We start from the raw sequence: 23,760 nt of genomic DNA, 5'->3' as shown, positions 1-23,760 counted from the left end.
TAATACTGCAGCTGTAACTAGTCACTATCATTAAGGGAGATAAACATAGTCAGAATAATTCAGCTCCACTAATTCCTATAAGGAAAAGAAAATGAAATTTAAGAAAAAAAACCACCTCATTTTAAGTGCATCAGCCTCTAACATATGCTAAAACCTAGAAAGTAATTACAGTTGCTTAGACTATCTTAAAAGATAGTGGCTGAAATATTTGTAATTCATTTAAGATACCAAATAATGGAACTCAAATGCTTTGCTCAGGAAAAAAAGTTAAATGTTTCTCCTTGAAAACAGGGCTTGAAGGTGATTAAAACACCCTTTTAGCCTAACACAGTTATTCTCCTAAGTGATTTTTGTTTAAGAAACAGAAGACAAAGTTTCTGGAATTGTGTAAAGTAAACACACCAAATTATCCTAGCTAATTTATTTAAAGGCTTTGGAATGTGTTGATTGAATAAAACTTGATTTCCTTTTTATTCGACTAGATTTTATCTTTTCCTGTGCCAAATCAGGTAACATTTCTAAAAAGCTACATTTTTTTCCTAGGGTGGTCTGTAATGCTTGGGATTTACATCTGCTTAGAGGGCACATGCAAGGTGGTACCTCACAGAGGGTTCCTGTTACAAACCAAAGAAAACACCATGACATCATCTGAGTTGACAGAAAAACAGGAAAACTGAGATTCAAAACCATGAGTTTGAAAGTAGACATATCAAATGCACAAACAAAAATATGGGAAGCCTCGGCACACACCCCAAATCTGTGTACCAGGAGACAACTGAGAGAATAGTTAGTAAGTGTAACAGCAGAGTACCAGCTCTGGGCTTGACCACCAGTGTTGGACATCAAGAGCTATGAAGGAAATCTGAAAATACCACCTTCTGTAACACATCTAGGGAGTGACACAATATAGAATTAAACCAGAAAGCATCCAAAGATATAATGGAAAAGCAAAGTATCAAATTCTCACTGAAAATGTGTTAGAAATGTGTCTGTTTGCAAAGGTTCCCCTAGAATACTTTGTCAGCCTGTATTTTCAAATTGCTTCCTGTCCCCACCTTCTTTCTCTCCATTATTTAATCAAAGTGGGAATGTTACCATATTTCTGATGTAGCACTCTCAAGAAAGGAAAACAACTTGTGGCCTCAGCTTTGTTTTACTTTGGGCTAAAATTTCCCATCACCAGTGATTTCACCTGCTTTGCCCCAAAATGTATTTGCTGAAGGTGGAAAAGCCTTTCTGCTGGCATCTGTGACAATAACACATTGGCATGCATTAGAGAAGAAACAGGACAGGCAAAACATATGTGAGAGGCTGATTTTCCCCTCCCTCCCATTGGTATCAGCTATTCCTGCTGCACAGCTTAAGCCAGGCTACAACACTGCCAAGCTGTAACTATAGATGAGTTCTTTCCAATATGTTTTTCAATGTAACTTCTAGACATATTTTACATTTTTATTGCAAATTCAATTCCCAAAGGAGCTCAGGCATTTTGAAAACTATGTGAAGGGCTGCACTGCAACAGATTGTTAACTTCTGGAGTAAGGGGCAGGCAAACACTTATGAGCAGGTGGCTACAGCTATGGCTGAAGGGAATCTGAGACCAGAACCTACCAGAAAGAGGACTCCAATACTTGTGACTTTATTAAAGTGTGATTCAATGGTACCAGGATACGAGTTGTGTCTTGGCAGACATTTTGTAACCACCCTGAAGTTTCATAGTATGAGTTTAACAGGTTAAACACACCCAACACCACATCTCACCTGAACTCAGCTAGGGATCCCTGACATTCTCACACCTTTGCCATACAACTATGCCAGGCTCACAAGCAAAGAAGCATTTAAGAAGAGTAAGAAATTCAGTTAATGTGAGAAGAGATTTGCCACATTTGAATATAATGACACATTCATAAGAAATATTTTATGCACCCAGTCTCCTCATGTGAGACAGACTTTCCTCTAGCTTTCAGTGGACACCAACTTCAAGTAAGAATATTAACCAGATGACACAATTAATCTTTTAATATGAGCCCTGGCCTTTTTCTGCAGAGATATTCAATGCACCCAACCGTGCTCTCTGCAGCTTACAGATATTAGTAACAGTTGGATCATCATGAGGTATCTTTGGGTGGGTTTATAAAAACAGACTGCATAAAAATTCACAAGCCGTCTAAGCAGCAAAAAAAGTTCTTCAAAATAAGTTTTAAACAAGCAGATTCTTCTACTTACATACTTAAAAAATTAATTCATCCTCTGGATCTCATCTTAGTTCAAGACATTTTTCTTTTTTTTTTTCTTTTTTTTTTTTTTACCTGGGAATTCATTTTGCATTTTTCTGCCTTACTCCCAATGTCACTGCCTCTTATGGGCTTGTTTTTGTAAGAAACTTCCAGTCCAAGAAAGTAACAAAGTCCTAGTGATAAAAAAGTAAATACCTTGAACACTTTATTATTTAAGGTAATGAATAAATTTTATATTCTGATAACGGATTTAAAAAAACCACGAGAAAAGTATCCTGCAGGGTACCCAAAATGTCATATCAAATTAAACTGAAATGCAAAAACTATCCTTCTGCTTTCTAAATGCAGAATGATTCCATGCTGAAAGGAAAAAAGCTGACACAAGAGACCTATGTCACCAACAGATAGAAGGAACAGCCAATTAAAGACTTACAGATTAATCAAGATTGGGAAATGTAATTTGGATGATGGAGTATCTTTGGGCTTCTCATGAAAAGGAACATAAGGAACATATGGACAAGCAGTGTCAGATTAACACCTACATGTGATGGGATCACTGGATACTCCTGCACCTTTCAATACTGGTCCATCACACGGGGCCCAAGAGGGAGGCACCTTCCAAATAATTCCTGTTAGAGAGTGAACTAATTAACTGAGCAGAAAGACATTCAGAAACTTCTGTCAGTCTAACTCAGTGATTAAATCTGGCAATATGGCTTCTAATGGTTTTGAAAAATAGTTAGGTAAGATTTTTGATTAGTGTAGATTAAGCAGAGATTTTCAGATTTCAAAGGCTTTCTAATAGTTTAACAACCATTTCAAATCTTCAGTCAAGCATTATTTGATAACAGATGTTGGTCTTCTTTTTTTCTAAATCCAAAGGCAAGGGAGAATACCTTCCAAAGCAAACCAAAAATGTACTTCAATAAAAAAGAAAAAGTGTTTCCTATTCACAGGAGCTGATTACACTGACTAAAAAAGATAAAATAAAAAAAAAAATCAAGAAATTACTTCCCTTAAAATACGAATAGTAGCAGAGAGACAAATAAAAACCCAGCAGAATTGCTTTTTGGAGGCAGAGAATGGAAAAAGAATAAAAAGAAAGCTGCTTTCCAATAGCACAGAAATAATAGTATTACAACTACCCAGTCAACAGAGGCAGAAAATGGGTAACTAGAGGAGAGTGACAGAACTGGCTTTTAGTGACACAGTGATAAAAAGGAGATAAAAAGGCAGCAGAAAACACTGATGCAAACAAGTATTTGTAAACACCAGATAAAGAGCAGCTGAAGGCAGTAACTCAGGCCATAACATGGCTGATAGAGCAGCCCTGCAACGCTCTAATCGCCTCCAGTCCCAGGACTCCTGCTTTTGTGAGGAGCAAATAACTCATTGTTTTGATAGAGCAGTAAATTTCATGCATAGTTTTGAAGTGCTGAAATAAGATGCATCCCTCAGGAAAGCAGACAGCTTCCAAGTAATTGAGAAATGGACCCTGGCAATGGAATTACAGTGCAGTTTGGACAGCACAGTTCCCATATGGAGAGATTCCTGCAGAGCAGGACGTCCTTGTTACCAGAGTCCTCTTGGTACCCAGAAGCAGCATCACTTCTACCATTTGACTCTGCCCTGGTCATTTCTCATCATCCCACCTCATATGCACAGCAAGGGGGGGTGTAACAGAACCAAAGAGCAACCAGGTACAGGCTGTAGGAAAGGAGGTACAGGCTTTATAGAAATCTCCCCCTGCCATTTACGGATGCACAGAAGCTTTGTTAGAGGACTGTCATAAGGTATTTTATCCACCTTCTGGTATTATATAAGATAATATATCTAACATAAGATGATATATCTTAACTTGCTTCCTCCCTAAATACCAGGCAAGTCTCAAACAGGTTTTACACATAACCAGGCTCCCACCCACAGACTTTGCCAAATAAGCCCCTCAGAACCCACCTAAAGGGCACATAGATCTGGCTAATAAGAGCATGGCCAAAGCACGGAGGGAAATGTCACTCCAATACTATTAAAAACTGTCTCTGAGCATTTGCCTTCCTTGTGTGTAAGTGATCCTGAAGAACAGAGAAATATGTGATTGGACCTTGGGCCAGTAATAAATCCAACAGCAGTGAAGGCTCAGAATGCAGATGGATGACAAATGTGTGTGAAACAAATTAGACACAATAAAATAATTGAACATTAGTCTTTGTATAATTAATTTGTTACTAACTGACACTGATTGTACCTTTCCTTTTGGGTTTCTGTGAAGCTATTCTTGATCACACAGTTTCTAATTTGCCTGCAGCCTTGTGAGGAAGCAGCATGTGCAATAACACAGGGCAGAACTTCCCAAGGCTCCCTGCTGTTACATTCTAAATGATTTCTCTCTGCACAGACTCATCCCTGTTTTCTGTACATCTGTATTAGGAGCAGAACCTTTACACTTGCTAAAGGCTTTGGAAATCTGCATCCTGTAAACAGCAGATCAAAGTTCACATCAGGAAAGAATCAGAATTCAAAGCTTTGAGAAGGCATTCCAGACTTTGCTATACATAAAAATCTCTCTGCATATCCCATTAACAATAACAAAAAATACAAGTTTCCTTTTGAGCCTTCAGCTCTAAGTTTGTCCCAGATTCTGACAAACAGCATGTAATTTAAGATAGAACGAGAACAGAACAGGAAGAATCAGATTTCTAAACCTCTCTGGAGGGTGCCAGATCTGCACACATGTTGGTAGGACTGTTCCCTTCACTTTGGTGATTATACTGCAAACTGTTTGTAACTCTTTCCTAGAGAGTAAAAAATGCACCTCAATAGAGCTTCACCCACTGAGTGCCTTCAAGTTCTTTATGCAGAAACTTTCTGGTTCCACTGACCTGACTGATTGGGAGTTTTTTGGGGTTTTTTGAAGATATATATCACAGTAATATATTTTGGTCTGCTTCTAACAAAAGTGCATCAAACATTAAAGATGGCACAAGATGAAGCAGCTGCTAGAGCTCAGTGCTATTTTGCTCACCCCAAAACTCTTTATAAATTGAGCATCATTCTCACCCTTATGAAGTCAGCCTTTTGCTCTCCTAGCTGTAATTAATAATAAGAGAACTCAAGCAAAACACAATTAGGTGATATTACCTAAATTTTGGGGACTCATGAACCTTTTATTTCATATGAATTTTGATTCTTGACTGTACTTATTGAAACTGAGGGAAAAAACCCAACCCATAGGAGTGTGTGCACAAATTTTAAGCCTTATTAAGCATCAATCACTTCTAATAAGTCCTAAAACATAGCAGCAGAATTTCCTTATCTTGACTCATTTGGACTGACAAAGACTTGGACATGGTGTCTACTGCTGTTCAACGAGGAAGAAAATATTGTTTCATAGTGTGCTGTGTGTGATTAAGTGTTCTTTGTTACCTTGTGTATTTTCCTGCAAGATTCTTGCCAATTCAGTGTGGCAGCAAATCTCCTGCAGAAACTGCAAATGAAAAGGTATCTGTAACCTAGGAAGCTTTTCCCCACTGGTACTTGTTAGGCTCTGACTGAAGAAAAGTCATTTGAGACAACCCACAAAACCCCTCAAATTCAAAAGCCCAAACTGAAAATTTAGCAGATATAAAATCTTAACCTGCTGAGCCTCACACTGCATGTTTTAAGTGCTCTTCCATGGGGGGGAGGTCAGAAACCCAACCAAATTTTATCACAAGAACAGCACTGAAAAGAAGGAACTATGATCACAGAGTTGCTAAAAGTGCTTGAATATTTTCAGAGGCATAGGCCTGAGTCACTTAAGCATTTAATTCCTATTGATCTTCAACTCAGGCACCTTTATACCTTCGTGCATCCAAGACTTGCATTCTTAAGGCCTTTCAATCACAGTGGAAAAAATGTACCCTATCACTTGCTAAATAAGTTCACTCTAGGTTGTATTTATGTCAGCTTTCATATGGGCAATGCTAGCAAAGAGAACAGCAATCATTTTCATGTAGCTTGGGGCTTGAAACAAGCTCTCACTTATACAGGAGTAAATTCAGGGTAATTCCATTTACTTCATTTGATTGGATCTGGCCTCTTTCCTCTGACACTGCCTGTGGTAGCAAAAATCTGTACTGTAACTGTACTGTAACATTTTTTTCCCATCCAAAATAAGATTGAATTTTAAGAAGAACACTTACTAAGAGGAATGTCAAGGTATTGTACCACTTACAGAGACTGTAGCCTCTCTATAGGGATATCTGAGCACAAACAGCCCAGATTATTTTTTGTAAAAATGAGGGGGCAAAGTCATGCACAGACATAGCACTTGCTACCAAATACCTTCCCCTTACACACACAATTACTTTCCAATCCCTGCCACCCACAAAAAATAAAATGGAAGTCTAAACACACAAGTTATGGAACCACATAAGCTATATTGGCAAGGGTAGAAAGATCCATGCTAAGGATTAGTACTGCAGGAGTTAAGAGAAAAAGGTAAGTCAGATACCTAAACATCTTTTCTGGCACGGTAAATTATTTTAACTTGTTTTGTTTGCTCTGGCACAACTATTCCTGGCAGTCCCCTGGCAGGCAGGAGCAGGTGTCCAGCTGCTGCTGTGCCAGGTAACACATCCCTGAAAAGGGGAGCCGATTCAAGCACTTGCAGAACACCTTCTATCATCCCCACAGCAGAGATTCAAGTCTGGCATATCTTTGTATCATCACTCTTGAAAATTTGGGGGTTTCTATTTAAATATACAAATATTCCATAATAACTTACTTACAGTTCCCTGTGATCATTATTCTTTCCACTGAAAATTATGGCAGCTGGAATCCTCTGCACCGCAGCACACACTGTGTACACCAGGAAAGAAACCAAAGTGTGTCATCACTGTTGATAGAAGGATAAATATAGTTAAAGTCAGATTAATATCTCCAAGATTACTCATTTCTACTTCAAAAGAGAAGCAAAGATCATGTGCAAAATGACAGCTACCCATCTGGGACTGGAAAAGTCACCATATGGATGTCTTTTGCTAATTATAGATAAATTTTTGATCCAAGGGATTCAAAAGTAGGGATCTGTCAGTGCAAAAATATACTTCCTCTCCTCCCTCATTCAGGCAATGCTTTGGTGCTGGCTAATCAATTAAGCAGAGTAGTGGATCATACAGACTTCCTTCACCTTTAAGAAGGCAGTTTTCTACTACTTCATGCAATATGCAGTCACATTTGTAGCTCAATTAAGCAAATTTGTTACAATAATTCCTTTTTCTTTTTTTTTTTTCCAGATCAGAGGTACCTTTATAGTCTTTTAGCCCAATAGCCCACGTATTTAGAGGCAATGAGATTGCATTATATTACTGCTTCACATATGGTATCTCTACTCGGACTACAGCATATAATCCTGAAAAGCATTCTAAGTGGATTAAAAGATGTTTCAATAACATAATTATCACCCAAGGTAAGTTCTTCCAAGAGCAATTAATTTACATACATTATTAAGTACATATTTCTAACTATGTGCAAGGTGGTTCCTGTTAGACTATAATTTTTTTTTCTTGTATTTTGTCTGTTGAATTGACTGATTAATTCTCTATCAAATTAGTGAACTGGTTGAATGTATTTATAGACCAATCACATTGTTCTTTAGCCTTTGCTTTGATACACTACTAGAGTGAGCTTCTTGTCCTTGGGAGGTGTTTTCTATATTTTCAGTCAGGAAAAAAAGAGCTCCTCTAAAGCCTCCAGCTTTTGGCCTCCTACTAGAACAGCAAACACTGCTGATACTCCAATAGCAATTATATCCCTGCCAAATGCAGAGGCTGCATAGTCTTTTCATGCCTGCTTAGCATTTTATAGCATTTATACATGGGTTGCATTAGCCTTTTTGTCACTACAGTGGAAATTCACTTCACCATGTAAAGGTAGCCAATGTGAGGAAAACTGCATCCCTAATAACTGGAGAGAAACAGGCTTTTCCATAAGACCACTGAGAGCATTCATATTATGCTCACAGTACATTGTACTAAGTACATTGGACGTCACCCCTCCCTCCCAGACATGTTAGGGGTGGGGAAGAGCTAAAGAAGTACAATTTGAGTTCAGACCAACAGCTGTGTTCTTCACTCCTCTTCAGAGGAGTTTTAGGCACATCACAGCATCTTCAGCTGTACTTTACCCACACAAACCCAGTATGAGTTAATGCCAGAGACCTTTTTTCTCACTTTTCTTTTTCTGTCCTAGTAGAGCCTCACATTCAGTTCATAAATAAATCAAGCACAGGACTAGTCCCTTTATCTGCCCTAGACACATCTGAGTGTCTAATTCCTGAAGATCCCCAACATCCACCTTTGACATCTACCCATCAGTGAGACAGAACGAAAAGGCAGATGGAAATGGTAATGGCACCTGATCCATTTAGTTTGCCACTTAAAATGCAGAAATTTTGCTTCCCAGAGTCCCCAGTTTTGTCAAGATGCTGCCTGCAGGATCAGAACAGTGCTTTCAGTACCTGATGAATAAGGGCATATATTCCAGTTTCTCCTGTTACCTTCCCTCACAGTCCAAGGGGGAAAAAGTGTAAAGAGATAATCACAAAAAAATCAATTCCTTTACTTAGATGACTTTCAGTACAGGTGGCAGTGATCTAGCACAATGACTGTCTATTGAGTCACCCAATTCTCAACTTGAGCATTAGTTAAGTAATTCTTTATCCTGGATATGTCTCTTATCCCATCAAGGAACTAGCTTAACACAGCATTTTTTCCTCCAACTCTAATGCTACACCATTTAACTGCATTTAACTGTCTTCATCACTGGAGCCTTATTTACAATCACATTGTAATGAACAGCTTGGTAGCTTATACTTTATCCATGCCATGAGAACTTCAACCAGGCAGAAAAGCCTCTTGCTGGCTGCAGTCAGACCCAAAAGAGCTCTGTCCATTCCCACAACCATCTGCAAAACCCTCTCACACCACTGCTCCATTAGTTCCCATTAGCTCCAAGTTTTCCTCCTCTTATCATGGAGTTTCCCACCCTTGCTTTCAAAAAGTAAAATTACAGCACACAAAGGATTTAACCCTTCAGCTAAACTAAAGATCCTACAGTTTCCTACAGAAAAGTTTGGAAGTTAGTCAGCCTTCCAAAGGATCATCTAAAATTCAGCTTTAAACTCAATCTAACATCTATCCCATGGATAAGAACTGTAATTCTCCTCAGCAAAACAAAGGTAAGACAAGGCACTAGAATTCCATGCTGATGTTCTGAGCTATTTGCTTTTAAACTCAAACTAAACGTGCACCTGCCCCAGTCACTCTCCTCACGCTGCCTCGACAGCCATCTGAGGTCACAAACACCTCCTGTGCTCACACTGACACCTAAAGAAGGGCTTTCCCCTCTCCTCATGCCCTTGGAAAACATCAAGCAGTCCTTCTACTTGTTTCCCCAAGCCTCAGTTGTGACTCTCCAGCAGCACCCCAGTCCTTTTAAATGTTTTTAAAGCCACTCACCAACAAAAGCAGCTGCACCCCCTCACACTGTGCACGACCAGGCACTGCAGTCCAGCAGCAGAAGAGCCCCTCACAGAGGATCAGTATTGTCTTTTAAAACTTTCCTGAGACAGGCTCCTTCTTTTCTGGGCCGACCTGCCCCACAGCCTCAGACCACCTCACTTCCCTGCCGCCTCACCTCAACTGCCTCACCTCAACTGCCCACAGGTGCCCCCTCACAGAACAGTCCCTCCTTCCACACCTGCTCCTCATCAGCCCCATCATCATCATCCCCCTCAGCTGCAGCTGCTAGAGGGCTTCTTTAACACTCAGATTAAATCAAGGCCTCACTATTTGTACAAAAAGCTTCACTTTAGGGGAAAAAAAGAAAAAAAGAAAGGGAGTGGATTTAGGAATTTTAACAGTTGAACTTTCCGAGCTTCTAAATACATAGTTCTGAATTGGGTTTGGAAACCTTTGTGAAAGGCACAGGGAGTCACAGGCCTCACGACAATATCCTTAACTTTTATGATCAAAGAACAGCCTAAAGGCAGCATGAACAGAAACATTCAGAATAACCTCCTGAAAAACTTACCTTTTGTGAGAGTCTATAGTTTATGTGCTACTGAAAGGCAACATCTGCTTCCACTTGAAGTTTGCAAGGCCAAACTTGAAAGAATTTAAAGGCTTGCTTTGGTTTTAAAAAACCCGTGGTTGCAGTCTGTGCCCTATTGTGCTCAGGAGAGCACTGATCTGGAAAAAGGGAGCCAAAATCAAGTTCCTTGCTTATCTGAAGCAGTAATAGTAAAAACTCTCTTTTGTCACATTTCTGAAGAGCAAACTATTTTCACAACTCATCTAGGCCCTTCTTTGCCCTTCCATCAAAGACATATCACTCTAGAGAGAGGAGCAGCTGATTTATGGGGCTGCAGAACAGCAGAACTCGGCCTTGACGATGCTGATTGTGTTCAGGTGAGAGGGATGGGAAGGCAGAAACTGCTTCAAACACAGCTGAAACTTGTGTCCCTCATTCTGGGTTTTTGCTCTACAAGGCTGGATTTTTGACGACCATACAGCACGATCATGTTTCAAAGAAATTACTTCCAAAATGAACAAGCATTTTAGTAAAATATATAATACTTTTTGACAACTAATACATACTGTGAGCCAACTTGTGGGATGCTAATGTCCCATGTACCTGTTTCCCAGAGATGTCAACGTGTTACAACAGAAATCGGGTTTAATTCTTTGCTGCTCTCACAGGCTTAGTTTGCTTAGGATGGCTTCTTTTGCTTTTACCTGAAGGACTGTTAGGACTAAGGAACAAATTTCACATGGAGTACCTACTAAAGATAAAACTTCTCCTAATTCCCCAGTGCTGTCCTCTGTCTTAAGAGGAAAGTCAGGGGAAGAAAGGAGGAAATCCCTTAGCAGAATGAACAGAAAGAAACCTAATGTGTCTGCTGATAATAACATTGGTATTGATGGAGTTAAGGGATTGGCACAATCAAGTTGTTTATCTGCTGACAATATGAAGCACAATGTGAATAATGACAATTCCAAAGAAAAGAAGATATATTTGAAAATGAACAACAGCTTATGCTTCCTTAAAATTAGCTTCAGGCCTTTCATTAGTATCCCACGATAATACTAAGCATGAAAGAAAAGAAGAAAGTTTCTATATTTTAAGTTTCCTTTAGAAGTGAGTCCAAGGCTACACGGGTATGCAGTGAGCACTGCTTGGGAGAAAACATATCTGAGGTTCTGTTCTACCAGAGCTGCTAGTAATGCAGCCACTTAAATGCATTAACTAGAAAGTCTGGTGTTTTAAATGTAGATCTTCCCTATGTAGGGAATAAGTAATGTGAATTTAGGTCCTTTTGATACAACACTCATTTTCTAAATATATGGGGATATATTTAGGAGAACCAAATGTAAGGTAATGATCTGTCTGTCTATTTAGAGGGTTTAACAAACAGATACTTCAGAACAAATGAAGGTGTGTGGTGGGGGGTGTTTGTGTGTTATAAGCCCACAAAATTTTAATCAAAGGCAAATCTTGCTTTCTGATGTACTGACCCAAATTAAAGCACTTAACATATAATCTGTCAGCATGATATTATACTACACAGTTAATACTATTATACATACCTACATCTAAGGCAAACAATGTTTGCAACCAACTACAAACTGAAAACAAAACCTGAACAGAATATTTGAGTATCAATCCAGATATTATATTATATTATATTGTCTGAAAATGCTTTAATAAAACCATTCATGACTTCATGGCATATTTCTTTGTCTTAGCACAGACCAACAGCTATCAAAGAAGTTAAAATACATAACTCTCACAACAAACTTGAATTGCTCATGGTGCTCTACATTCAACCTACCACTCAAATCTACTGTGGATATCTTAAAAGGAAGTTATTTCTTACACCATGCATTGTGCCATATATTTTGTACTAAGTACCACTTCTAACCTGTATTATAACTATGATTTTGCTAATAGGTTATTCTGATGACTTATATATTTTTTTAATTCAGAATTAAATAACATAAGTAAAAGGGAGAGCCTTGCTTGCATAGAAGTTTGTTTCTCTGCTAATTATAAATAAGATTTAGGTAAGTTTTACAAGATGAAAGGCTTTTTCTTTTCCTCAGTAGCACATTTCTTCTCTAGGCAATATGTTTGTACCAAGTAAAAGAATTCTTATGTGACATCATAAATGTCCAATGTGCTTTGCAGACCTGTAAAGTCACCAAATGGAAAGTAATGCCCCTGTCTAACAGTACTGGCTGAATGACAGGAATTACCTGCAGGCATTCTGATTGTTTGCACAGCAAAGGAAAAACAAGTCAGAGCAAGCTGGCAGCTCAGCAGGCTCTTTGGCACTCTGTGGGGACTGGGCAGGCACTGATCAAGGGAATGCAGGTGGCCTAAGACTGTCCTTGTGTATCAACACAAGTGGAGCTGCCGACGAGGTGACCAAGGTTCCAGTGTGGCACTGCCTTGGAAATGCTTTCAGTCCAGTCACCACAGGAAATATGAGACATCAGGAAGCGTGAGGTGCTTGTAGGAGGGCTCTGGCAAATGAAGGCTCTCATTAATCTCTTACAGATGAACAATGTCTTTGTTACAACCTCACACAGGGGTTTGAGGAACCCATCTGTCTCATGTTAGCCAGAGCACAAGAAATCAGCACTGAAACCAGAGAAGCTGCCAGAGATGCACTCCCCCTCTTCTCTGTGGAGCATGTCTTGATGTTCTCTGGCATAGTTAGAGGAGAGGAGGAAACTTCACAGAGGGAACCTGTCTGTCCCATACAGTAACCTAGCGTTTTATAGTTCAACTAAATATTCAGCTCAGCTTCTAAAAAACATAGCTAGTCTCAGTGAGTACTGATTAGGCTTTAAGAACTATGAGAGCTTTAATTACGTATTTTGCGTGTGCAAATGTATTATTGTGGCAATTAATAAGAGTTTCAAGCTATGGCTGAGTACAGCAACTTCTCTGATGACTAGATGTCTTTGCTACAGTGTACATGACATTACAGTAGGACAGATTTTGAAAAAATTACTTGTGCTTCTTAGTATTATACCATGGAACAAAGAAATATTGGCCCCAAGGGTGCCAGGAGTAGACTGTCTCAGTTTTCTTTGTTGTTGTTTTCTGTCATTGTTATTGTTTTACATAAATGGAAATGCAACTGCATCAACAAATCAAGATTATGAAATCTTTAGAAATAATCATGCTTAAATATTTATTGATACTTTAAATTTAAATAATTAAGACTTTAAAAATATTTTTGATGTGCATACACGAATCTGCCCAGAGGGGTATGAAGCAGAACCAAGGTAATCCAAACGAATTGCACTGTTTGATCTGCTGTCCTGTCCAGCTTATACAACTGGAACACAATGCTAGGAGGTGTCATGCATTTACACCTGGGAAGTTTAGATCATTTGATTGGTGCTGTTTTCTGGCTGATTGTTGGAACTGATATGTGCTCATGTAATCAGGACACATAATCCTGTGCAGCAGCCGCTCCAGACTGTGGAGCAGTTTTTAGCCTCAGTTGGCACTATTATGCTGCGAGTTGTTACTACACAGTAACACAGTCTGACAGAAAAAAAAAGTGATGTCTGACCTGGCATTCATGTCCCTGGTGTGTGTGGATTATGCCACTAAGAGCTGCTGGCCTTGCCCCTTTGTTTACATACATAGCCCAAGTGTGGATTTCTACAGGAAGCTCAGAGACAGCTCAGCACAGATTTGCAGATTCCTGGAGCCAAAGCCATGGTTCAGAAGACAGGTTGTTTTGGCCCTTTATTCAAAATGCACTTCCAAGCCCTTAGTTTCATTGAGGGTAGTGGAAAGTTAAGGTTGCCACTCAAATACTGATGCCTTGTTAAACAGACTGTATAAAATTACCCAGTGTTTTGACATCTATGCAATGTTTAACGTCAGAGGGTTAAACCCCAATTCCATTTTTGTACAATAATTTTAATAAAGCTTTATTCATTGGCATGTGATGTTTCCATGATGGTCTCAGAAAGGGAAGTCAAGGGCTGCTATTAAAAATGTAAAACATGGTGACTGTGCTTTAATACACAATGTTTCAAGCTTCCCATGAAAATTTAATAATTTTTGATGTTTCAAAGAAACATCTGACTTAACAAGTGCTTGTGCCATTACTCACATGTATTTAAGTGTGTGACATTGTTGTCATCTCTTCTTCCGTTTCCACCCCCTAGAGAACATAACAGAGAGAACAGAAAAAGTCTCCAAAAATGTCTTCTACTCCCTACAGGCCGAGGACAAAACAAAGATAAACACACACTTCAAGTCATGAAGTCATTCAAGAAGGTTGTGCTTCAAACCTCCTTCTGTCCCCCTCTACTGCAGTTGTTACACAACAGCCCAAGATCAGAACAGCAAATGGGAGATAGAGCCTGAGCCAGGACATACATGTTGCTTAACAAAGCTTGAGTTCAAAAGCAGGTAAACTCAGACCTAAATAACATATTAAAAAGTCTTGACACTCCAGAAAAGGATCAGGGAACCAAGAGGCAGGTAATGGGATTGTTCTGTACCTTCTGACAGCAGCCTTCCTCACAGCATATAAGGAATGAGCTTTTCTAGCAACTGGAAAGAAAGGAGGGGCACAGTACATTCTCTTTTTAAGGAAATTTCTTCTAGAAAAGTAGTTTGACAGGTACATATAAGGTAAAATATTCTACACATTTCTATAGCTTGGGTAAGTACAGCCTATTAGTGCAGGCTGATATAACCTATGTGACAAGAGGCTTGAAACTGAGAAAAGATGAAAGACGATTGGAGATGAAAGAGCTACAGTATATGATGTGCAATTTACACCATTATTCCTCTCCCCTCTGTCCCCCAGCTCTGATAGATTAGGAGTGAAACACGACCTGCATGGAAGTATGAATATATTGAAAGAGCCATAGGCAGGAACCAGGGCAGCACTGAAATTGGACAAGTATTTGAAGGATACTTCAAAGAGTTTTACCCTGGAAAAGAAAATTTGATATTTTTTTAATCTGATTTTTTCCTCATATTGTGCATTTGCACTATAAGAAAGAACTATTTCACCTTTCTTCTGTGCACTCACTTCAGGAGGAACAAATGCAGCAAATTTGGGAGGATCACCTATTATATCTTGCTTTTTATTACTCAGTATGAAAAAAGTGAAATTCAAGATTTCGTCCCAATGTCTATTAGGAATCATTACTAGATGCTATTTTATTTTCCAGTTCTCTCAGAATTACTGAATCACTCCACTGGTCTGGATGGCTTTTTTATTCTTTACCTTTAATACAAGTCTGCTTGGAAGCCCTTCTTTTCAAATGTATATTTGGAATGTATATTCACCAGATACAAACCCACAAAAGCAATATAATATTTTCCTCATTGTATTTAAATGGCATTTATCACATGAAACTGTGCAACCTTACAGTTTCAGTTATGGATCTTCAATAACAAATCTGACAAAACTCCTTTCAAATGCATATCTGCAACTTCCTTCCCTGTATTTACATGAGAGTCCAGCAGGTGAATAAAAGGTAAATTAATGGGAAAAAGATGAAAATACTTCTTTCCCTGGAAAATTATTGGAGCCTTCCACTGCAATTCCCAGCACCCTGCCATGGAATGAGCTAAAAAAATCAGCAACTATTTTACTGGCAAGGTCACCAACATATAACTGTTCAGGTTATGCACTTACTGTGTTAATAGTACAGCTGTGTTAAAGCAGCTGGAGTACAGGGAGTGATCAAATGTCTGTTATTATCACTTATTAAACTCAGGCTACAGAACCTGAAAGTGTGGGAATAAGGCAGACAAAGAGGATTTGACCTCGTGAGTTAGTGCCTTACATCCAGCTACAGAACAGATGGACATAAATCTTTACAGTTCTACAGCTGTTTGCAAGGAGCTAACTCAAAAATAATGACATAAACCCACTGTAACTACGTTATTGCTGTGCTCTTGTACCTCTACACTGGTATGTGAGGAAACCAGGACTCAACTCCATGAAAGCTCCAATGTCTACAAGTACTTTTTCCTCCAGCCTATGTGCCACTGTCTGACATCTGGTGCTTATCCTCTGCACTCCTCTCTCCTCATGGTGCCTCAGATCTCCTGTCTCTGTCAGGAGCTCTTTCTTCCTCAAACATAGCCCTAGCAGTGTGTGTAGCTGTATAATACCTTCCTTGTTTCTAAATATTTTTACAGATCTCCAGGATCTTGTCACTGAACAGCTTAGGCAGTCACAGAAACAGCAAAAGACAAAATCAGGGCCAACATCTTGTGAACAGCTGTGCCCCTCTGTAGGAATCACTGAGGTAAGGCTTTTGAAAACACTAATTTGTCCTGAGGAACACATTTCTAAATATTTTTATTAGCTTGTTCTGATTTTTTTCCCCCTGCATGTTACAATATTTAAAGGACATTAAAACTTTTGTAACAGTTGGTGTCTCTTATCAAGGCAAAAATAATATACTTTCATCTGTCTTGCTTTGTATGAAGCTTCTAAAGAGCCTTTATTATCTGCAAACAATAACTGACAACTCAAGTCAAAATTACTATGTGTGATTTTTTTCCCAAAGAGTAAACAGATTCCTTTCTTTTGTTTTGTCATTCTTTTTATTTTTTAATCATGTTTCTCAGCCAGACTGGCTCCAGTATCTCAATCTCTCTTGTACTGGGGGTCAAAAAGGACCCAGTACTGCAGATGTTGAGTGAAAGTTATGTTTGCCTCAGTTTCTTGTTATCCAGCTAGTTTTAGGATTAAGCCAGGTAAATAACTTGCAGTTTTCTCTCAGTATCTGCCAGCCACAAGGAATTCTTCCCAGTTCTGTGGCTAGATAGTATTTCAGGGAAAGGCCTCCAACAAGATGAGTTGCATATCCCTTTGGAATAACAGCAGCAGTAGTTTTCCACAACTATCTCAAAAATCAAATAAGAATCTTTTCCCCTTTGGGATGCATATAAAAATAATCCTAGTCCAAATCTATCAAAAGTAGTACATTTAAAGCACTATATAATATTTAAAAAAATATAGTAAGGTAATGAAGGCAAATAACTCTCTCTCTGAAGGTGAGCTATGCTACCAATCCATCCTTAGGCTCTGTTTCTACCAGGTGTTAAAGGGCCTGTCAGCAAAGTACCCAATTTATTTGCAAAGTACCCAATCTATTTGCACAAGGCATTCTGTCCCACTGGGGTGTTCCACATCTGAAGGTGTTTGTGAGGTCACCACATGTAACTTTGGTTCAGAGCTGAGGGGACACCCCTTATTAGTATTCAGTTTATAAACTGTTCTTTGAGTACAGAGTGATTTTGAAGAAATGAGAGAAAAAAAAAAAGTAGCAATGAATTCAAGCTTGATCAATTGAAAGCAAAGGTTGAAAAATTCCTTTACCAGTCTGTTCACATCTTTGTTCTCTGAAACAGCTCTCCAAGGAAAGGGTCTAATAAATAACTTTCAACCACAATTCAGGGTTCCTATACAGAATAGCTTAAATACTAGAAACAGAGGCAGAAATGTTGGTCACGGGGGGTCAAGTATATCCCTCTTCTAATTCTACTGGAATTATAATCTTGAATTAGTTCCACAGAATAAAAACTTGAACAGACATTTCAGTAATAATTCAGTGGAAGATTTTATGAAAGAATAGTTATTCAATAAACATCAAGTCCAAGTGGTAACAACAAGGTTCAAGCGGCCATGAAGGATCTTTTGTGAAATAAATAAAACTCAGTGAAATCCCTGTTCAGAAGTATGTTCCCGTATTTAGCTTTGGGAAATGAAAATCAAACCTCTCTCATTAGCCTCCTAAGTAGCTTTTCACACTTGCAAAATCTCAGGAGCCTTTGTAACATGGATCTGTCTGTACCTCTGGAAGTTAACGTGCAAAACAATTACATGAGCAGAGCCCGGATCGGCTAATCTGGTGTTTTGTAATGCCTTCAGCTTCAAGCACTAATTGTTCAATGTTCTGTTCTCCAGAATATATTCACCAGTAATTCCCATGAGCCTGGAATTCCTCTAATTATGCCAATGATATCCATTCCTGCTCTCCTATCATCTGTTTCTCTATTACTCCTACATGACCAGTCTTTGTTGAACCTGCCACCCTCTAGACCTAATCCAGCCCCTCCCCTGCCCTTCCCCAGGAGACTGAATCCAAATCACCATAATCTTCATTCCAGAAAACAATAAGTCTGATGGGGGGAGGGAAAAAAAAGCAGTTCCCTGCAACAGAATTGTAGGCTGCCAAAGCAGATGACAGAATGCACGTCTCCTGCTCCACAAGACACAGCTATAAGGGCAAGGTGACCCACTTACTCCAGGGCATATTTTCCCCAGTTGCTGGGGCTTCCATAGGTGCAATCCCAGCATCAACCATTTATATAATCAAAACACAACCCTTCAACCCAAATAACCTTATCTTGTGGAACACTACCAGGGGAGCATCATCTGTCCTAAGGGAGAAACGCAGCAAGGGTGAAGTTCATAGGACAAACTCTGATTTACACACCTGACCTGGACCATGATTCTTGATCCAGGTGAATCTACAGCACTGAGAAAAGGCATTAATGACCATCTGATAAAGCCAGAGCTTACCTCTGCAGAAAGAGGGGTTGATAATTCCATGATGCCCTTGCAATAAGCAAGTGTGACTCTGTAACTATAGCAAACTCTGACGACACAGTGCCTTCTAGAAAAGTACTGCTGATGTCTGGGCTGGTATATTTAAAAACAAGATTGACTGCAGGCTATTTATAAGTACTTCTGCTTGTGCACACTAAAACTGAAAGAGTTTAAACTAAGAAAACGCTCTGACTTCACATCATTTGGTTTTCCTTCAACAGAAAATTGACCAATCCCTCTGTAATTCCAGATAATTAGGCAGAGGGGGAATAAAAAGCAAAAACAGTGACATGAAAAGTAAACTAAAATAAAATTGAGTTTTTTTGAACTGGCTTTCTATCTTGGAGAGATTTTAAGATGAGCAAATCTGCTTTCTGATTAACAGATTCATTACATTATCCCTGGATCTCTTGCCTGGTTCTCATAAATATGAAAGTGGAAAAAGTGAAACTCAAGAATACATAAAATCTTTTAGTATGTTAGAAAGTGGAAAATGGTCTGGCAATACTTCCTTTTTGTCCTGACTTGAAGCTTTATTTATTGCTGATGCACTAAAGTGCCAGTTGTCTTAAAAATCCCTATTTCACGGGGAGAAATAGAAGGACAAAACTTATTTTTCAGACAGTGAAAATAAAAGTCATGCACAAAAGAGTGATGACAAATGCACAAGATTTTCAGACCAGAACAAGAAGAATATCTGAGAAAAGAAAACGTATATATGAAGAGTGATAGTTAAAAGTTTTTCTGACAGGTGGAGCTTTCCTGAATTAAGATTGAACTTTCTTGAGCTGGTGTTATGATATGTAATTTCCCTGGGTTTTCTGTAGTTTTTCAGCTTTCTTGACCTTTATTTTGTAGGAAAGCTGTATGGCCTGAGGTGGGCTACAGAATATGCTGCTGTGCATAACAGTTTAATAATATGATAATACTGACTACTTTTATTGTACCTGTGAAAAAAAATCCTGGATGTTTATTAGAAGTTGTCACAAGCTGAGGGACACGATTTGAAGGCAGGGAGAAGGCAAAAGTATCATAAAAACAAGAGAATGTTTGGAAATCTCAGTGGAGTTGGAGCAGTAATTACAGATCAGCCACTCACTAAACTGTTTTCAGATTTTACTGCAATTTTGATTGTTGTACTTTAATTTTTATAGTGACAAAATAGTTTGTGAATTAGACTATCAGTCTGACTAGTTTTAAAGGACAGTACTGCAGCCCAAGGTTGCTTACTAAATTGTGAATATCACTGATATAACTTTTAAGTCCTTAGCAGATTTGGAACATTATTGTTATCATTTGCAGTTTCTCAAATGAAAACAGGAGGTGTTCTACAGACAGCCTGTTGATAGAGGCTGAATGATTCAAATAACATGAAGTTTCCATCTTAAACATGCTCCTAAAATATTGGATGAGGTCTTAACCCCAGTGTTACCAGGCAACATGTTTACAAAATGCAATGTATTTTCATTCTCTGTGAAGGTTGTGAATATCCTGAACTCTGGTTTGTTTGTCTCATCCATTGTTTGCTCACTGTAATTACACTCTATATTTGTGCCTGATACGGTTCAACAAAGTTTATTTCTGTCAGACTTTCCTTTAGCACAAAGTTGAGTCTGTGATGAAAATTAAAGTAGTTGAATAAACATCGATCTGGCAAGACTGTGGGTGATAAATTAACCTACTGATCCCATTCAGGGCCAACACCAAGAGCTTAGAAAGAATCCCAGTTACCTCCCAGTTTTATACAGGCAGAGCCCTCAGTCCCAAGGAGGGCAGAGCTCACCTGTCCTAGCTGATGTACACATACTGCATAAGGAAGAACCTTAGGATTTTTCCCTTTTTTTCTTTTTTTAAATACTATTACAGATGTGGGATGAGGACAAGAAGAGGTTATTCCTTTTTTCCCCCAAGAATGCAACACACTGGTGAAAATGCTAGAGACTGAATGTAGAGGATGCCCTCAAATTCAGAGCTGGGGAAGTAATTTAGTTTGAATTTTACTTTTTTTTCCTGAAAAGACCAACCATGTGTATGTCAGACAAACATACAGTTTCCATTTGTCTCAAAATATTTCATAATTACAGTCAAGAGTTATACTCTTGCCTGTGCTACTCCCCACCCCACAAATAAACTCAAAAATAAATAAGCATCAGGTTTTCCTCAGTTTCAGTCTATTGGATCAGTCACAAGCCTGGTCGTGCTGTCTTGTTCAATGAGCACTTGCATTTCTACTTTTACTCAGGCCTGGCACACCAGCATGTCCAATTTGGCTTATTTTTAAGAAAAATTTTCTCTTTAAATGTGATTTTAAAGGAAAAACAATCAACCCTGTTACGCATGCAGTGGTTCACAGCTTTTGTAGTTCTCCTTGAAAATGTATCAGACTGGAATACTCCATGTAATATTCACTCTTTGTTCACATTGTTCCTTTCAAACATGTCACACAGATGAGAATAGTTTATTATTGATGCTGGCCCATTAAGAAGTCTGTTTTAAGCTTACACTGCCAGTGGTATATTGAGGCCATGGAAAAAAAATGACAAGAGACCCATTTTCCTGTATTTGAGCTGCAGACAGGATCCATTTTCTAAGCAGCAGACAGCACACCATCAGAGCTCTGAGCTTTGCTGCCCATATCCCAACCCTCTGGGCAGCACATGGAAAAGGAATGCCTAGTTAACACTGAAGGTCTAAGTGACTGGGCAAAAGAAGACTGAATGACCTGCAAATGCAATATAATTTTTAATCAGTTGGGGAGGTTAATCAAAGTAACTGATTTGTGCATCTGCTCCTGTCCATAGAAACTTCACGCTGTTCTATGCCTGAATTACATTTTTATTGTGTACTTATCTTAATTTTTATTGAAGATGATGGAAGTATAGTAGATACAAGTTGACACATCATTTTTTCCCTTCTATTTTAGTCATGACTATGTATTTGAAACCTTTATGCCAAAATATAGGACCTCCATTTACCAGTAAAGGGCATGAACCTCTGCCATTTAAAGAACCAAATTCTGAAATTCAAACAAACTGAAGTGGGATTCCACTCAGCTGCACTAAATCCAAACTTAATTTATTTTCACAAAAACTGCTGACAGTCTTTACTTCTTTTTTTCTATTCCTAGCATTTTATGTCACCACACAATCTACATGCTTAAAAAAACAAACAAAATTTAAAAAAAATCAAACAGACTATTTTCAAAACACAGAAATCACAGAAAAAAATTACAGCTGTCTCATCTGTTTTATGCCTGCCTGAAAATTAAAAATGTTGTTGCAATTATGATTTTATATTTTAACTATGAAACCAAAATTACTAGGCTTTAAAAAACCTAAAATGTCTGAGTTATTAGAGTCTGTGAACGGCCTGCTGTGCCCAGGCTGTGATGTTTCCTAATGTGTGTGTCTGTGTCAACATAATGACAGCACCACGCTTCAGATCTACTGGATACTAATTACAGATTTACCTGATCGACTGGAATGGCTCCCAAGGAGCTGTTGCACTCTATTTAGCAAGTAAGTGATTCTCCTTAAAGCTGCACAAGGGCTTGTAATGCTAAATAATCTCATCTGGATGGCATTTTGTGATATACTTTTGCTACACTCTTGTTAACAGAGAGTTTTGATGAGGTTCAGCTCCTGCCCTGCAGAGAGGTGGCAGGGCCATGGCAGGTGCTCAGAGCTCCAGACACTGGGGTTCCCCTGAACTCAGGAGGCCAATTCACTCAGGAGAGAGATTACAGCCCTTGAAGAAGCTCCTCTCATGTCAGATCTAATGTCCTTTCACACTGAGAAATGCAAGAATTCCCCATTTCATGCCCTATGAGAAGTAGAATACAGCCATTAAAATTATGAAGCAGATTATTTAACAAAAAAAAAAGAATTTCTTCTTCAAGCAACACACAAATAAACTGTGGATCTTTTGGCTGCAAGAAATTGTGAAGGTAAAAGGAAGAAAGGGTTCAAAACTGATGAGCACAGGGAATACAGGTAACAGACCTTTAGCATGGTCCACATACAGCCTTATATATGAGTGATCTAAAGCTCTCATTTTTTGAAAGTAAGAGGATGGGTTGACGGACTAATTGCTTTAAAGTTCCTAAGTGCTTTCTAGTCATTTCCCCCCCCTTGAAGCAGCTGAGGCTGGTACAGAGCCCACAGTGTTGTGCCAACTCCCAGTGCACAGCACAAACACGGGCACCGCCTCGCTGGGGGAAGGTGTTACTCCATGGCAGCTCAGGAGCAGGGTGGGAGCTGGAACCATTGTTTACACAAACTTGAAAAGCCTTAGAGAAGGACTGAAAAAGACAATTTTTAATGAACACTCTCTGAAGAGGTGATTAATTTGTCCATGACCTGCCACTAAAAATGTAATCTGCGAAGTGTAAAAAAGGTTTTACACTCAATATAATCCCTTGCCTAGAATGTAACAGTAATAATGCAAACACCTACAGTAAAGGCTTGTTAACTCAGTGTGGGATATATGATCCTGTTTCCAGTTTAAAGTACAGAAATTGTTTGGAGGCAGCATCCAGAATTAGACACCTTACACTTGGTACATCTTTTTTGTTTCAAAAGTGCAGCAGCTTAATCAATTGTTCCCATTCCTTTTGCAAAATCAACACTCACAGTTCTTATTATGAACCATCATTCTCCTTGTCTATCACTTAGAGCAAATATGTTTTGCTGTTCCTTGATTGTTCTTGTCTTTTAGGTTTACACTTCTGGATAACAAAAAGCACGTCAGTAACTACACTAAGGAGTTTGGTGATGTCTGGAAATACGTACCCTGGGCAAAGAAAGGAAAATTACACCAAAACAAACAAAAATGTAACACAAAATACGCTACAGTTGATAAACG

General features: G+C 38.8%; 2 long non-coding RNA genes across 3 annotated transcripts in view; one reads left to right on the top strand and one right to left on the bottom strand.

Moving 5' to 3' along the window:
- LOC135423040 (uncharacterized) overlaps positions 1 to 23,760 on the bottom strand; it is a 76,984-nt gene that overhangs the window by 6,074 nt on the left and 47,150 nt on the right. Inside the window, exons 6-7 of the long non-coding RNA XR_010434686.1 lie at positions 7,007 to 7,113; positions 5,661 to 5,721 (exon numbers count right to left, since the gene is read on the bottom strand). This is a non-coding gene — a long non-coding RNA (uncharacterized LOC135423040). The remainder of the gene's footprint in view (positions 1 to 5,660; positions 5,722 to 7,006; positions 7,114 to 23,760) is intronic.
- LOC135423041 (uncharacterized) lies at positions 9,681 to 21,060 on the top strand. 2 transcript variants are annotated; one of them, XR_010434687.1, is made up of 3 exons: positions 9,681 to 10,687; positions 14,533 to 16,585; positions 20,764 to 21,060. It is a non-coding gene; the product is annotated as an uncharacterized LOC135423041 (long non-coding RNA). The 2 variants fall into 2 exon arrangements; XR_010434688.1 differs by having other exon boundaries at positions 9,693 to 10,687; positions 16,476 to 16,585.

Source organism: Pseudopipra pipra, chromosome 16 (assembly GCF_036250125.1).
Source record: "Pseudopipra pipra isolate bDixPip1 chromosome 16, bDixPip1.hap1, whole genome shotgun sequence".
Classification (NCBI taxonomy): Eukaryota; Metazoa; Chordata; class Aves; order Passeriformes; family Pipridae; genus Pseudopipra; species Pseudopipra pipra.
Note: the sequence above shows the minus strand (reverse complement) of the source record. Positions and strands in the feature narration are given on the sequence as shown.